Genomic DNA, 13,175 nt, shown 5'->3' with positions numbered 1-13,175 from the left:
GATGCTGCTTGGCCTGCTGTGTTCATCCAGCCCTGCACCTTGTTGTCACGCTTTTATTTGTGCCCATCCAGATCTCCTGCTAGCTTTGGAGCATGTTTAGGGGTGTTCTTGGGCTACATGCACTTTTATTCCAATGTATCCTTGTTAAATACAACAAAAGCTGTGCCTGCTGAAATCAAGCACCCAGAAAATCGTCCAACGAAATAGAGGTTTCTGGAATCTGATTTGTCTGGCCTTGAAATTAGATGAAAGTCATTTCTGCCTCCAGCTAAAGCAAAATATTTGCTTTAATCATTACAAACATGTTTTGAGCCTAAAGGACCTAGAGTGTCACACTTAAACAGAAATTCTGATGATTTACTTCTGAAGCTGCTGTCATTCAATAACAGTTCCCAAGTACAGTCATCATATAGTAAAAACCTGCAATAGATTTGCAAACAGCAAGATCCCACAGCAGAAAATCAAATGGATTACTATATATAATGTGTGTCTGAGCTCTTGGCTCACATCCTAATAGTGAAGGACAACTTCTGTTTCCTTGCATGAGGAACATCCCAGGACTCAGGTACGATATCATGAGCAGCAGTGGCAACAAACAGCTGCATGTCCCTTTGCTGGTTCTATTAACAGCTACCATGAACATCCCTGACACTTTGATTAATCTTTGGCCCATTCACCTCACAAAACAGACAGCAAATTCCGTTGACCTGTTGCTCTGCTCACCAGACTGTGCAAATAGCCTGCTGGAAAAATAACCCACTGCTAATGGACTAGGGTGAGAGAGGGTGGAAGCACCTGTGCACTCAACCAGACCTTTTTTATGGAGTTAGGGAGAAAAATATTTAGCTGATTTCAAAGATTCATTTTGTAATGAAGAAAACACTGTTATCACAAGTCAAAATCAGTCTTGGTTGACCCTGCTCAGTGAATGGGACTCCCTGAATGATGCTAATTTGGCAAGCTCTTTGGAAAATTCTTGTGGAACCCTCTGCTAAAGAACTGGAATAGCTAATAACTATAGAAATGGTCAAATTGGTGGGACTAGAATGCAATCAGAGCAAAATTGAAGTTTGAAAACAAAGTATAGGCTTGCAATGGGGAAATAATTGATAGGCCATGAGAACGGAAAATTAGAAATCTAGGGAACTAGCAAGAGTAAATATGCTGCTAGTCAAAATGGTTTTCATAGAATCATAGAAATCATAGAATCCCTACAGCATCCAAGTAGGCCATATGGCCCATTGAGTCCACACTGACCCCCTGAACAGCATCCCACCCAGACCCAACCCCCCTACGCTACCCCTGAGAGTTCTGAAATTTTATGAACTGTTGCAATGAAACATTAGTGTACAATGAACTCATTGAGATATAGTGTCTCTTCCAAACACCCAACTGTGTGACGAAATACCCAACAGGCTCACTGCCCCCAAAGTGCACTGCAGCCCTCGATCTGCCTTAAGTTATTGTCCTGGGCAATTAGCATAGCTTCTGGTACATCTGTAAACAGATTGCCTGAAGGGCAAAAGCAACAATGCAGACTCTATGGAGCTATTACAATACTCCTAACTGCTGTTGTGCCTAAAGAGCATCCCTGTACAGGCTTACCGCTAACATAGCGTTTAGACAGCTTGGAAGTGGGAGATAAGGAAGATGAAGTAGGAGGAAGGAGAAATTGAAATGCAGGACCTTCATACAGACCCAACCTGATGCCTCAAGCCCACCTTCCAATCCCAAGCCTCACACATGCCCTTTAGGAGAACTCATGTGATATCTGCAGTCAATACCGTGGGGACACAGGCTTAATATGGTGCACCTCCTTTTCTCTCTACAATACCTTCAAATTTATTGGGGAGAATAAGTTGTATTTCATTAGGAAAATGCATAAATGTATTTTTAAAAAATGATGTATATGTATGACCCAAATGTTAACAATTGTTTTCATTTACCACAGGAACAGATTATTCAAAAATTTTCATTGGCGATTTATGTGTAAAACAGCAACAGTGTCCTTGCGTTTTGAATGGAAAAATTCATCCATCAGGAGAGAGAGTGGATGCTCTGTGCAAGTCCTGGTAAAATAAATTTCATTTTTCCAAATAGGGGGAGGGAGCATTAAGGAGGACTGTGAGCTTGAACTGTGTGAAGAAGTGTTAGGGAGGGCTGTGAGCTTGAACAGTGGGGGTGTTAGGAGAGAGGTTCAGCATGAACTGCAGCAGGTTGAGTTAAGACAGAACTCAACTCTACCCACTCCCATTTTATGATTGTGTTGCCAATTTGTGGCTTAAACATTTGGAAATGAAGAAACTGTGAGAATTTTTACTGTGAGAATTGAAGAATTGAAGAATCTGGGCTGTTGCTGAGTTGTCAAAGTTTTGGAAGCTTTCAATCGAGTTTTACCAACTTTCTAGATTTGTTTGGAGGTGGGAAAAGATACTAACAATCTAATTGAAGCAAAACTACCCCTAGTTATGATGGGAACTGCAGAGTTTAAAAGCCCAATAATGAGCATGCCATCCTGCACTCTACACCTTTATAGGAAAGTGAACTTTTATTTATTTTCTGTTGCAGAATAGAACAATAATGTAACTTAATACAATTATTCATACTCAACTGGACTTCCAGTGTATGACGTAATGCACCTAGCGGATAACCAGAAGGATAAATTTATTAAATTTCACTTCTGGCTTGATGCATTATCACTGGTTCAAACACATAGCAATCTGATGTTGTTCTGTTCAACAGCAATAAAATAGATGTAAAATAGGGACAGTTGTTATGTTCTTCTCTCAGCAAGGTTTGCAACCAAGAGTTTCATTTTGTAAATGTGATAAGTAATTTTATGACATCATATTTTCCATAGTCACATAATCTTATATGGTTACAGTAAATTATGGCAGAATCACAAGGGAAATCTGGCAAGACCCATCTCGATATCAGGAGCAATGAGCATCTTTTGTGCATTTGCGGAACAGTAAGGCGGGTTTTTTGCTAGGCAGCAGCGAGTCGGAACCTGATGACTACAGTTCATTGCTTGCTCCAAACAACCCTTATGTCACTGGGTATCAAAGATCTCAGGACAGTCTCCATGGTCACTGGACACATACAGCTCACATCCGTGGATATTGACATTCAACATGTGCCAGCCTCATGGCACGTCTCTGATCCATGTACGGGACTCTTCTGCACGTCAGTGTTGCACCTTGAGCTGCACGACAACTATTGTAGTAATTCTGCAGCAAGGAGTCCTCTAAGTCTGCACTCAGAGACTCCCACCCAGCTCATGGACTGGAAAAGGCTGCATCACCAGGCACTTTGCCAACTATCATAGCACTCATTCATTCTGAGCCTACCTGAATGCTCCCAGCATCCTTGCTTTGCATTGCCTTACCTTGCCTTTGAGCTTTGCCCCCTTAGCAAGAGTTAGCAGGCTCATATACGTTTGGTTTTGCCTTGACATTTAGCACAGACACAAAGGCAGGAAGCTTGTCATTGACTCAATCAAAACGGATAGCCTTCTCCTTTGATACCATTCCAGAGACTTGGAATCAGTCAGTCAACTGCTTGGGGCAGTCAGCATCAGGATGCTCTTCTTATAAGGGGCAAGGAGCTGAATATCAAGCAGCCACCACCCATTTTGACTCTTTTCTGCCCTGTTGTGGGCTGGAGTGAGAGAGATGCTGGTATTATGGGAGATGATAATTAGTTCCAGTGGGGAAGTGTCAGAGCAAGTGAGCAAGCAGTGCAGAGGGCATGCAGGATTAGTGGTGTCAGAGTTTGGGATGTGTGAGAGTGAGTAGAGATGTTGCGGGCAATAGTGAGAGTAGTAGGGCATGAGCCTTGGTGGAATGTGGGAGACCACACTGACCATGGTGGCAACCTTGGAGCAGACTGCATTGACTGGTGTTATGGCCTTCTTTGCTAGTCCAGGGGGAAGCGGACATCCCGTGTCTGCAGTATCCCGTCCAGCAGGATAATCTCCAAATCCCTGCCTGCAAAGTGGAGTGCTAATTTCCCCTTATCTGCTATGTCTGATAAAAATGCTGATAATCACTTCAGGCAGCTGTGAGCTGATAAGACTTGTCCATGTACAAAAAGTGCTTTTGAAGCACGTGGAATGCTAGTCTTTAAGGAGATATCCACTGAGTTGCATGTTGTTCTGAATACAGCATGTGGTAATGTAGGGATAGCCTCAGATGAGAGGGCCACAATGGAGCTAGGTAGGTCATTAATGAGGCAAACTTGGTAAGATGCAACAAAAAAATCTCACTGGGCCATGTGGTGAAAATCCCTCCAAAAGATTCAGTTAGCCAAAAAAAATTAGATTCAGCCCAATATGTCAAGCATTTCTGTTTTTCTTTCAGATTTCTCGTCTCCACTTTCATTACATCAGTACTAACAATACATTCCTTTTTATTCATTCATGTAAGATAATGGGCAGCGCAGTAACACAGTGGTTAACACTGCTTCCCATGTGTGGGTTTCCTCTGGGTTCTCCAGTTTCCTTCCACAATCCAAAGATGTGCAGGTTAGGTGGATTGGCCACACTAAATTGCCGTGTCGTGTTCAGGGATGTGGCTAGATGGATTAGCCATGAGTTAAAAACCACATTTGGGGTTATGGAGATTGGGTGGGATGCTCTGTGGAGGAGCAGTATAGACTCAATGGGCCAAATAGCCTCGATCAACACTGTAGGGATTCTGTGATTCTATAAACATTGCTGTCTAGACAAACATTCATTGCTTGCCCATCCCTATTTGCTACTATTCTGCTCTTGTAGTCACAGCATTTATTTGGCTAATGTATTCAGTATTTATATGGCTAATGATAAATGCATTCAAAAGACCTTTTTATGTCAACACATAGAAGGTCTAACAAGAGTCAGTGCAGTGCTAGACCTAACTATGGGGAACAAAGTTGGATAGGTGGTTGAGGTAACAGTGGGAAAGCATTTTAGTGACAGGGACTGCAACACAGTACAATTTAAGTTTGTTTGGGAAAAGGAAAAATATGGTCAGCAAAAAAAGGTCTTGGAATTGGGGAAGGTAGATTTTATTCAAATCTTGCCAAAGTAGACAGTGAACAGATAATTGTGGGAAAATCTACAACAGAACAATGCATTAGAGGGGTGTTCAAAAAAGAAAAGGGAAGAGTACAGATCTAACATGTTTCCTTTCTGTTGAAATAGAGAAACAACAAGCCCAGAGTATCCCCAGTGTCTTAGAATAGTCAGGACTGCATAAGAAGGAAAAGAGAGGCTTTAACATGTGTAAAGGGAGATAGATCAAATTAATAGATGTCTTAGTAGAGTGTAGAAAGTGCAGGGGGATCCTCAGAATGTAGGAGAGTAAAGAAGGAGCATGAAAAAAGACTGGCTGGTAAAATCAGGGAATATCCCAAGATATCTTATAAGTATATTAAAGGGAGGAGGATAACCAGGAAAGAGTTGGGCCCATTAGGGACCAAGTGGGAAATTTGTGTGTGGAGCTTGGTAGAGTGTTAAACAAGTGCTTCATAACTATCTACACGCAGAAGATGGAGATTGTAGGTACAGAATTTGGGGAAAAGGGCTGTAAGGAGGAAGTGGGGAGGTATTGGAGGGTTTGGCAGATTTAAACATGGATATATCCCCATGTTGGGATGATTTGTATCCCAGGCTGCTGTGGGAAGCTGGGGAGGAACTTAAAGGGGCTCTGACTCAAAATTTAATTCCTTTCTGGCCACAGGGCAGGTGCCAGAGGACAGAAAGCAATTAAACTGGTTTGACTTTTCAAGAAGGGAGGTAGGGATAAACCAGGGAATTACAGACTAGTGAGTCTCACATTAGTGGTAGGGAAACTATTGGAGAAAATTCTGAAGGCGAGAATTAATCTCCTGTTGGAAAGGTAAAGTTTGATCAGGAATAGTCAGCATGGCTTTGTCAAAGGGAAGTCATACCTAACTGAAATAACTGCACAGAGGCCAGTATCCCATCACCAAGCCACCCTTTATTTACTGTGCACAGTGCACTTGCTGTGGCCAGCCAGCTCGGAGCCAATCTCCTGAACTCAGGAGATTCTAAATCCCTTGTCAATATTGGACAGCCAGAGCTTCCTGATTGGCCCAGGTAAACAACCCCAATCAAGGATCTCTTGTCAACAAGGTCCACCTGGTTCCAATCACTACACTGGAAAATTTGATTTGTTTTGAGGATGTGATCAGGTCTGTAGATAAGGGTAGTGCAGTTGATGTAGTTTATAGGGATTTCAACATATCCTGTTACGAGGTGACACATGGGAGACTGATAAAGAAGCTAAGAGCACATGGGATCCACAGTAACTTGGCAAGATCTTACAAGATTCTTTAGACTCCAGAATAATTCCAATGATTCAAAGGTAACTAATATAACCCCACTATTTAAGAATGGATGTTGCCGTGCTTTCGACACTTGCGCCAGTTTCTACATAAGCTCATTTTACTTGGGTACAATACTAGACGAACCAAAGGAACAGAGTTGACTTGCAATTCAACGTAACTTTATTCACAAAATACTTTAAAAACATAAAAAGGGCTGTATGGCTGAATATTATCTAAAATCCTGCTCTTTTGTGGTAAAATTCCTGATTCTTACATTAATTATTCTACCAATCGCAACGTTAAATCTTTGTCACTATCCTTATCTAAATTACATTTGATTACCAGATTAGGACCAGACACTATCCATGCAGCTAAACATGGCCAGGTTCTGATAGACTTGGCAGAAGTTGACTGTGCACATGGTCAGCTTCTCTTTCTCTCCAGGTGGTTAGAGCTGTCTAATGTGAAAATGGCTGCCAGGTGTCCCCTTTTATCGGTCCCTGCTGCATTAATCCAGAATGCTGTCTTTTGGCCCTCAACCAGATGATCTTCGAGGTCAAGATTACAGCATTTAATGGGATGGTTACCCTCGGTGTCTAACTTCTGATGTATCACGGGCATGTCCCCCTCTCTATACATGGTTATGGTGGGAACCTGGGACACCAGCAAGTCTGCTCGCCATATTCCAATACAGAAACCAGCCTCGTTTTCCATGGCAAGTCTGGGTTTGCCCTCGTGAATGTTTTATGCTTGACCTTCCCTGAAAGTCCCGTTGGGCCTGGCTGCTCAAAGGTTGCCCATTCTAGTTTTGGGCCTAGCCATTCTGACCATATTCGCTCTTCTTGATCTAAAACAGCATTAGTGAAATAGGATCACACAACTCTGAAATAAAAAAAACAGTAATTGCTGGAAAAATTCAAGGGTCTGGTGGCATCTGTGGAGAGAAAGCAGAGTTAGCATTTTAGGTCTATGACCTTTCTTCATTACAGATGCTATGACACATGCTGAGTTTTCCAGCAATTTCTACTTTTTTCATTCAGTTGGTGGGAGAGTTCCTTTTTCCACCAGACAACTGTGCATACAGTTATGCAAACCAGAGTGAATGGGATGGAAAGGACCACCAATTGTGAGAAGACCTTAATGCAGGGGTGAATTTGTATGTTTGTACCCCAGTCCCAAAAATCATCTCATCAAGTGATGACCTTAATCTCCCACGTTTCTTGTTTAATTTCTCCAGCCTGCTGCACTACTTACTCTATGGGCATTAGCTAATTGGGTCCAAATCTGTTGTTGTTGTTCTGGCAAGAGGTTAATCCTAGTGTCTTATCTTGCAAAATACTCCACCCAGGTCTGCCAGCATTCCTCACTTACGTTGAATAGGGCCCTTTCCCTCTGTTGTATGTCGGTCAATTCAATTAGGCCTATCCTGGCCAGTATGTAGAGTCTAACACAAAAGATGGTGTTGGTGTAAGTGCATGTTGACACCTGTAGTTGTACTCCTGGAGTGAGGTGGTAATGCACACTCCCCTTCCCCTCAGTAAGTCTGTGCTTGTCTGAAAATCAGACAAGGCATATTCATTTGGGTAAACTGGTTATGGACATAGCATTGTACTGTCTGTCTGCTGTCATTTGCTCAGAGTGGTGCCTACAAGCCTTCTTTCCTTCTGGACAGCATATGGTAGGATCCCATCATAGCCAACCATGTCCCTTCTCAGATGGTGCCTGTGTTCTCTACTGTTTTGTAGCAAATGTACTGGTCCTCTTACAGGAGACAAAGTCTGTTTTGGTAAACTGTTGTGACTGGATTCATAATGAATTGGTGAAGGCAGATGCAATTCTCTTTCTGCAGAATTACTGGGAGAAAACAGGGTTGGTATGTCCATTGCAACACCCTTGGGTTTAAAGGAACATGTTAGATTTATTTGTGTTTTCTTGGCTGCTGAAGACACCATCAGAGCAAAATTTGATCATGAGGTGTAGGTGTACTTCTTTGCAGTAATAACAGCAGTTCTGGCAGTTTCTGTGTGCCCTAACTTTACACAGATAGATGGCTTGTTTGGTACTTTGAAAGGTTTTGAAGATCAAGATACAGATTTGTATCTGGCCTCACCAGATTTGGACAATTTTTTCTGGGCATTTTCTTCAGAAATGACAGCAAATTCTGGAGATGGCGAAATTATAAGTTAGATCATCTGCATTTCTTTCTGAACTGACACCCGGTTTTACTGCTTTAATGTGAAATTTTCTCTCTATGTAAATGGATTGAGATGGTAAACTGCAACTTCGAGCAAGTGCAGAGGTGACATATTGTCCTGAGGTCCTTTTATGCAACTGGAGGAATGTCAAATGTGTCCAAGAAAGGTTCCTAAATCATGATGTTGAGGGCCCCACACAGGAGGGTGCAACACTAGACCTTCTCCAGGCTTCATTTTCCTTTGTGAAGTACTCTGGGTTCTTCCTACTTGCTAGCAACTTAGATTGTGCATTATCACTGTCAGCAAGGAATTTGTAATGTGTTATTTCTGGGTATGGGATTGGAATGGATCTCCCTTTAGCACTTCTATCAAAATGAGTTCCTTAGTGAAAAGTGGTTAGCTCTCTTGTAATGCTTGTTAGAGGTTCTTCTGATGTATAAAGGCTGCTTTGTTGACTCTTTTGAAGTGTCAGACACTGGAGCAACATTATAAGAGGCTGATTGCTGATCCAGTATTTCAATTTCTGGCATGATTCCATACGTGACAAATGCTTCATTTTCTAAAGACTTTTAGGGACAATTTTACTGGGTCACTATTCCAACCTTTGGTATATAGTCTATTGTGGTTTCGTTTGAAGGCTTAAGCTGAGATTCACATTTATATAGCATTGGAATCTTTGTTGGACTTTCTGGTGACATCTTTGGTTGACAATGATGGATGGGAATCAGTGGATGCTGAGGGTTCTGTAGCTGATTAGTTGACAACAGGCATCTTATCTTGCCTACCAGCAAGTGTGCATTCAGTCGCATCAGCAGACTTAGTTGATGCTGACACATAATTCTGTTGCTCGGAAGACGCTGGCACAGTGAAATTGTTGACTGGTGGACATTGTACAGAAGTACTTCCAGAAGTGTTTTTCAAAGTCATGTCAGACAATAGCATAACGGTGCTCTATGTTATTTTAGTACATTCAGCATTCTGGAAATCCAATGTTTCATCTGACTGTTCAGAATTGCTTTTTTCAGTTTTCAGCTCAGTGATCTCTGCTGTGTCTGAATGGTTTTGATGTTCTTTGTCAGTTACATTAGATGACTGAGAATTAGCAATTTTTTTTTGCGACATGACTCATGCTTACATCTTTAGAAATGCTTGTTTCTTTTGAGGTCTGATTCAGTTCTTCTACTATTCTTTTATTGGGCGGTAACATGGTGCTGAAACTTGACATTCCCATCAGAATCTTTCAGGTGTGTGTTTTGTATATTGTGTATATTTTCTGCAATTGGTGGTTCTTTGACATTTGAGTTTGCCATTGACACATCATTATACATATTTGCCATCAAATGTTTATACATTTCTGTTACAATTTGGTTACAAACATCTTCAGCTGTATTTATTTTGCCCTCAGATTTGGTATCAGTTTTTTTTTTATCTGTCTCAGTAAAGGAACTATACTCACCTGAGTTGCCAGGTTCCATAGTCTATACGTTTTGAGAATTGGATGTACCATCTACTGGTAGCTCCTCTTCTCCTTTTTGAATAATTGGTCCTTTTGTATCATTGATATCCTGGAGCTTTTATTTCTTTATTCGACAATCTCTCATGACTACATTCAAATCCAATACCAGCTGAACCATGATCATTTTAATAGCAGAAGCCTTATCTGCAGCATCAGCACTCTGGCATAAATCCACTGATCCTCAATGACCATCTTGGTTTTCTTTTTGGTTGAAGGCAGAGGAGCCTTTCTCTTTGTCTTTCTTTTGAATGCAACTCTACACCAAGTGACTGCACTCTTTGTCTGCTGGAACCTGCCATATTCTGTTCAGTACAATTGACAGAATCATCTTAAAAAAATGTTAGTCTAGCTGATGCTTTCTGTGTTAAATTTTTTGAAAAACTCTGCACAACAGATAACAGTGGTATAGGTGCTCGTCTTTTTTTGGCAGATTTGAAGGCAAAGTATTAGATTCATATATTGGGCAATAGCACTTGCACTGCTCCGATCAAGTGATCTTTATTGGCTTACTAGTAGGGTTGCAGTAGCACTTGTAAATTTTTCTTCTGACTGTAAACCCATTGAAGAAACCTTTGTTTTCCTTCTCCAGGGTTATATTTGCAGAAATATGTGATTATCTTTGCTGAATGGATCCACCTTGAAAAGTGGTCTGGGAGAATCTTATGCCAGTGTCCAAGGTGTATACTTCCCATACTCCAAGATCCTTCAGAGGCTTTATGTTATAGGACTCCTCAGACACAAATCTTTGATGTGTATAGGATAGTGTGGACAGCAGGCCAGGCAGCATCAAAGGAACAGGAGAGCTGACGTTTCGAGTCGAGACCCTTCTTCAGAAATGGGGGAGGTGTAGTGAGCTCCGAAGTAAACAGAGAGAGGAGGGGTGGGGCTAGGGAAGGTAGGTGGGGTGGTGATAGGTGAGTGCAGGTAGACAATGGTAGGGGTTGGTCAGTGAAGTGGGAGGATCGGATAGGTGGGAGAGAAGATAGACAGGTCAAGGAGGCGGAGATGAGAGGCAGGTGGGATGGTGATAGGTGAGTGCAGGTAGACAATGGTGGGGGTTGATCAGTGAGGTGGGAGGAGCGGATAGGTGAGAGAGAAGACGGACAGATCAAGGAGACGGGGATGAGAGGGAGGGTTGCCCATGGGATGAGGTGGGGGGTGGGGAGATTTTGAAGCTAGTAAAGTCCACATTGAGACCATTGGGTTGTAGGCTCCCAAGGCGGAATATGAGGTGCTGCTCCAGTTTCCGGGTGGCATTGTGACACTGGAGGAGGCCCAGGATGGACATGTTGTCCAGGGAGTAGGAGGGGGAATCGAAGTGGTTTGCGACTGGAAGGTGTTGTCGTTTGTCGTGAACAGAGCGCAGGTGCTCTACAAAGCGGTTTCCGAGCCTCCGCTTGGTCTCACCGATGTACAGGAGGCCACATCGGGAGCAGCGGTTGCAATAGACCACATTGACGGATGTGCAGGTGAACATCTGTCTGATGTGGAATGTTTTTTTGGGGCCTGGGATGGAGGTGAGGGGGCAGGTATAGGGGCAGGTGTAGCACTTCCTGCAGTTGCAGGGAAAGGTGCCGGGGGTGGTGGGGCTAGTGGGGAGTGTGGAGCAGACAAGGGAGTTGCGGAGAGAGCGGTCCCTCTGGAAGGCAGATAGTGGTGGGGAGGGAAATATATCCTTGGTTATGGGGTCAGATTGCAGATGGCGGAAGTGGCGGAGAATGATGCATTGAACCCAGAGGTTAGTGGGGTGATACGTGAGGACAAGGTGGCTTCTGTCTTTGTTTTTGTTGCGGGGAGGCGGGGTGTGAGGGCTGAGTTGCGGAAAACACAAGAGATGCGGTTGAAAGCATTTTCAACCATAGGAGGGGGGAAGTTGCGGTCCTGGAAATACGAGGACATCTGGGATGTTCGGGAGAGGGATGCCTTATCTTGGGAGCAGATGCGGCGGAGGCAGAGGAATTGTGAGTAGGTAATCGCATTCTTGCAGGAAGGTGGGTGAGAGGAGGTGTAGTCTAGGTAGCTGTGGGAGTCAGTGGGCTTGAAATAGACATCAGTTTTGAGGTGGCCACCAGAGATGGAGACAGAGAGGTCCAGGAAGGAGAGGTATCAGAGATGGTCCAGGTGAATTTGAGGTTGGGGTGAAAGGTGTTAGTAAAGTTGGTGAACTGTTCGAGCTCCTCGTGGGAGCACGAGGCGGCGCCAATACAATCATCGATGTAGTGGAGGAAGAGGTGGGGCATTGTGCCAGTGTGGCTGCGGAAGAGGAACTGTTCCACATATCCTACAAAGAGGCAGGCATAGCTTGGGTTCCCATGACCACCCCCTTAGTCCAGATGTCCTCGTATTTCCAGGACCGCAACTTAGCACTCACCTATCACCACCCCACCTACCTTCCTCAGCCCCACCCCTCCTCTCTCTATTTACTTCAGAGCCCTCTACCCCTCCCCCATTTCTGAAGAAGGGTCCTGACCCAAAACATCAGCTTTCCTGTTCCTCTGATGCTGCCTGGCCTGCTGTCTTCCTCCAGCTCCACACTGTGTTATCTCAGACTCCAGCATCAGCAATTCTTACTATCTTTGATGAGCAAAGCGCTTGTTGGATCAAATTCACACTTATTGCTGAATACTGGAACTAGTTCTTGAAAGGGGCACAAGAGGATTAACTCACACTATAGTTTTCTGTGTTTTATTGTGGTTTACTACAGCGCATTCTTATTGCTCAGCCATCTCTGATATCGGTTTCTTCTTCCATATTTTCCTGCTTTAGATAATTTTCTTAATTTCCACTGTCTCAAACAAAATGTTGGGCTTGAACTGAATTTGTCTTAAGTCTTTGTTGCTTCCTTGACGTTGTTTAAGGTCCTCAAACTTAGTTTGGTTCACTGTGACAGCATCTACCTGTTCAGGAATCATTGTTGTTTCCCTGACATTGTTTAAGGTGCTCAACCTTAGTTTGAATCACTGTGACAGCATGTACCTGTTCAGGAATCATTGTTGCTTCCTTGACATCGTTTAAGGTCCTCAACCTTAGTTTGATTCACAGTGACAGCATCTATCTGTTCGGGAATCGAGGTCTGCCATGGTTGTCCCTCTCTGGCATCCTGCTTGGCAAATTTATCTACCCTATATTCT

The 13,175-nt window shown here is 43.2% G+C and overlaps 1 pseudogene; it reads right to left on the bottom strand.

The window, feature by feature from the left end:
• Nucleotides 1-7,958: 7,958 nt before the first annotated feature.
• On the bottom strand, nucleotides 7,959-12,956 carry LOC125485265 (annotated as a pseudogene).
• Nucleotides 12,957-13,175: the final 219 nt, after the last annotated feature.

The sequence above is a fragment of the Rhincodon typus genome, chromosome 17 (genome assembly GCF_021869965.1).
Source record: "Rhincodon typus isolate 14 chromosome 17, sRhiTyp1.1, whole genome shotgun sequence".
Classification (NCBI taxonomy): Eukaryota; Metazoa; Chordata; class Chondrichthyes; order Orectolobiformes; family Rhincodontidae; genus Rhincodon; species Rhincodon typus.
The sequence above is the reverse complement of the archived record's forward strand: the minus strand, read 5'-3'. Positions and strand labels throughout refer to the sequence as shown.